We start from the raw sequence: 4,534 nt of genomic DNA on the forward strand, positions 1-4,534 counted from the left end.
CTATTTCAACTGGTGTAGTTTACCTAGAAAGACAACCCTTGGCAATATTCGAGCAAACAAAACCTTCTCTGGACAGGTCTCAGATACTAGACCATAATGATGTTTGGACTATGGTATGTTTTATAAGCCAAAACATACTCAGGTTCTAAATTAAAGTTGATATGACCTCTGCCTTTCTTTTTCCAAGGGGAGAAAATGTGAGAGGAAATTATCAATACAGCTGAGCCTGCTTCACCTATCTTCTTTTTCAAAGTCAGATAACCACAAACACAAGTAGAAAAATCTTCTAGTCAGGCATGAATTACCAAATTAGGAGAGTAAAGCATAGCGAAGAGAGAAGAGTGAAGAAGTTATGGACATGGGTGACTAACTTTACCTAAATTAGTAGTCTTGCAGAGTTTTTCAAAGCAGATTATTATCTTACTTTTTCAAGCACAGTGGCCAAGATGGCAGGACAAAAGAGTGGCATTTTGGGAATGAGTAAAGCCTATTTGGAGAATGGATGCTGAGGCAATAATGAGAGAAGAGGAGGGGAGAAAGGGGGAAGAAAGAGAGAAAGAGAGAGCTACTAAAGACTTTAATTAAAGAGTCACTGAAATTCATATCTTTGCTGAATTATGAACCGTGTACAATCTAAGGTCAGACGCCATCCAAGCCCCATTGCTAGTCCAGATCCATCCCACCCGCCCAAGGCTGGGGTTCCCCTGGTATAAGATGAGTGTTAAAGGAGGAAGAGAAAGGAGATAAGAAAATCCATTCTCACCATCTGGTTGTAGAATATAAAGGAAAAGCAGCACAGTGATTCTGTGCCAGCAATATCCGTTTCAGCCAGCCCACTCCCTTTACACAGTTACCTAAAGAGCATTGCCCTCAGCCACAACTGCTTACTGTCCGTTCTGGATACAGTAAAAGACCTCAGGTGGAAATTCACTAACCGTTTTCCCAGTGGACTCAGCAAGTAAAACTTGGTCATCGTTGCGATTGTAGATCATCAAATCCCACTTAACTTTCTTGTCCAAGCTATTTCTAATTGGATGCTTCTCAACCAGAGTTATGCATTTGAACCACCAGAGAAACTCTGAAGAAAAAATGTGTATCGTCTCCTATTCCAGATCTAAGGAATAAGAATCCTTAGGGGTAGTGGTATCTGTATATGTATTAAAAACACAAAACTCGAAGACTCTGAAACACATACCAAGTTAAGAACCATTATTCTAATTTCCTTAGTCCTTCTTTGACCAATAAAATCCAAAATATCCTCTCCATCTCAGCTATTCTTTGGGATACATTGGTTTTCAATCTTGCTTTTAAAATGACACCTGGTAAGGAACGTAAAACTCCAAACATCAGAAAACTGAACTACCACCTCCCTATTCTATTGATGCAGCCTAACATAGCATTTCCTCTCCTCTCCGCATTAGCAAAACCGTTGTAGGCCTTTACATATCCCTTTCAGCTGTTTGATCCCGTGCTGCTTTACGGCGTGAGGTTTTCCCAGAGAGGTCCTGCAGTGCTTTCTGCAGTAGCTTGCAGAGCTTACTGCCGAAGACGAAGCTGCCTAATGCAGTCTCCTTTCTGCTCCCCTCGTTTTACTTGCCTCATGGCTTCTGGTCTGCCACAAACTCTTGTTTCCAAGTCTGGCTGTGTCATTTATGGCTTATTCTTATATCTTTTCTGTGCCTTTGGTGAAAAATAAGGAAACTGCATCACAATTCCAATCTGCTGAGATCAATTTGGATCACGATTCCAGAGTGTTCACAATATATTCCAAATAGATGCTATTTGCATATTGATTAGCCTCTCATAAATCTCTTGATCCATAATATTGATTAAAATGTTGAGTGTATGTTATTATTAAGCCTATTTCAGATCGATAATTGCCTAACACTTCACCTCCTTCCAAAATGGAATATCAATAAAAGAATCCACAAGGAAAAAATAGACATCAATAACTTGGGTACTCCACAGGTCAAAATCGCAGAAACCCCTTATCCTCTATGATACATTCCTCTTGATGTATAATGTTTCTTCTTTGTAAAAAGTCATGCTAGAAAGATTTTATAGCTCTTGAAGGAAATAGTTATGAGATACTATCATAAGCCAGTTTATATCAGATCCCTGCTGAAACTATAGATAAATAATTTATTATTGAATTAAAATAAAAATGATGCCACAGACCTTAACATCCGTCCATCAATCCAGTCATTCAATTAATGAGTACTTACAGAACACTGCATCAGACAGGCATTATGCTAAGCATGGAAAACAAAATGATGACCAAGACATCTATTCCCTTACTCCAAAGAGCTAAGAGTCCAATAGGGGAAGAGAGACATCAATGGAGAAATAATAAAAAATTCTCCTATGTATACTAATGAGGAGTCCCACTGCATCATACTGCATCACCATGACACCAAACGATGAGAAGTATATACGTTGTTGAATTTCAAAATGCCTGTGGATACACATTTGAGAGGAATATTGAAAAACCAGAATAGTTTTAAGAGAGCACATCCTGGATACTGAGGTGACTTGAAATAATGCTATATGAAGACGAATTAAAAGAATGGAGATGATTAGCCTGAAGAGGGATGAACATTTTAGTCACCAGACCTCTGATGGTTGGAATGTGGCAAAGGGAGATGATCTGGTTTGTAGGGTCTTAGGAAATTGAACAAAGAACAATGAGTAGAAGCCAGGAGAGAGCCGATTACATCTCAAAAGAAGAAATATCTTTATATCAGGATTGTATCGGGGGGATTGAGTGGGTTTCTCATGAAACAATGAGATTTCCATTAGTGGACTGTTTCATCACACACTGTCTCATCTCTTACAAGGATATTTCAAAAGATTTCAATTAAAATATGCACAGTAGGATTAGAGGGTAAAAACCCTCCCAGACCTGAGGTCCTATAAATCATACCTTATATACTTTAGACTATTTGATATATAGAGAATAAAACTCTGTACTCTTAAACATGTTTACTATCCCTTAATTACAATGCCAAATTTCTATTATTTCCTTTTAATTGACTATTCAATCTTATGTTGTTATTTTATACTACAGGGATACATTTTAAATTATAAATTAAGCCCTAATAATTCATTTTTAACATGAATTTATGTGCCTATTTTAAACATGTTTTAAAAATAGGAAAAGCTTAGTGATAACATGTCTAATGAGAAGGAGGTGAAGGCTGAATTTCTTAGATTATTGTTGGGATTTAAATGCAACTGGTTTACCTTGAAAAAATAGTGAAGTTTGAAGAAAGGTCCTGTGACTTGGCAGAAGAAAACTTGAAGAAAGACATAACAAACTGTGTAAAGCTATTAAAGTCCTTAACACCACCCTGTGAAGATGACAGCCAGGCTTAGAAGATGATAGAGAAGCTGGAGAAGAATATAAAGTTCCTTAGCCAGTGTACGTCACGAGCAGTCAGGAGGCTGCTCTTAATGGGGAGCTATTAATGAGGAAAGCCAGATTAGTAAAGCAGTTGGAACGATGACTCAGCAGTAGAAAATCTGAAGAGAGCGCGTGCCAAAAAGCATGCTGAACTTGAAGAACCAAAACAGGTTCTTTTACAAGATGCAAGGTCTTTAACTTTCTTGTAGATAAGGATGACGGCCAAGTTTTTAAAAAGTTCAACTTTTCTAAACACTATGCATTTTCTCTTCAAAGAGTGTCCATTGCTTCTTTACCCAGAAATATTGGAAATGTAGGAATGGTGTCTGTGATGGTCATGCAGTTGGCATATTTTGGGGTCACAGCAAAGTAAACACCGTCCCTCATTACATGGGGTTATGAGCACCTATTCCTAGGCAGATGCTGAAGAAGAAAAACGTGAACTAAAAACTAAAGGAGAGTTGGAACCATCTGGAGAAGAAATAGTATAAAGGACAAAAATGTCAAGCCAAGTCTTTCTGAAAAGAGAAATAATCTATCAAAATGAGATGTCTCTTTGATTTATGACATGGTAGCGTCCTGGACAACAAGACTTCCCCGAAAGGCTACTAAGGCACTTTGGCTTTCTGTTGTATTCACTGTACAGTTCATAGCTTCGATGAGCTTCCTCATAGGCCAATTTCCCCAAATGTCTCTGGATGCCACTCCCACACAGGACAGGCACTCCTGGATGGCTCTAGAATGTATTTTGTAGACATTTCTCAGATTTCGACACAGTGAGCCACCACCAGTGTGGTGTGACTGTAGCACATTCTAATATGCGTATCTGGATTTTTAAAGTTTCAGTATATGAACTTTGAAAATTAGTAACTTTCAGCTGGGAAATTATAACATGGAACCGGGGGTTCTCAGAATTGCTGCAAGATATTTTACATTTCCCTTTTTTGAGATTACTCCCCCAATTAAAATACAGTTGGGTAAAAAGCCTGCCTATGATTTTTTTTTTTTTCTGCCTCTGATCTTTTAATAAGCTTTCTGAGGAGGAGATATATAAGATATATATTGTTTGTTAAAACTTATTGAAATAAAGAAGCATTCAAATCTTTTGAAAAAAGGAAAGTTCTTTTGAAA

The 4,534-nt window shown here is 37.7% G+C and overlaps 1 pseudogene; it reads left to right on the forward strand.

Moving 5' to 3' along the window:
- Window positions 1-617: 617 nt before the first annotated feature.
- LOC113256702 (inositol 1,4,5-triphosphate receptor associated 2-like) lies at window positions 618-4,220 on the forward strand (annotated as a pseudogene).
- Window positions 4,221-4,534: the final 314 nt, after the last annotated feature.

Source organism: Ursus arctos, unplaced genomic scaffold, assembly GCF_023065955.2.
Source record: "Ursus arctos isolate Adak ecotype North America unplaced genomic scaffold, UrsArc2.0 scaffold_4, whole genome shotgun sequence".
In the NCBI taxonomy this organism is placed as follows: Eukaryota; Metazoa; Chordata; class Mammalia; order Carnivora; family Ursidae; genus Ursus; species Ursus arctos.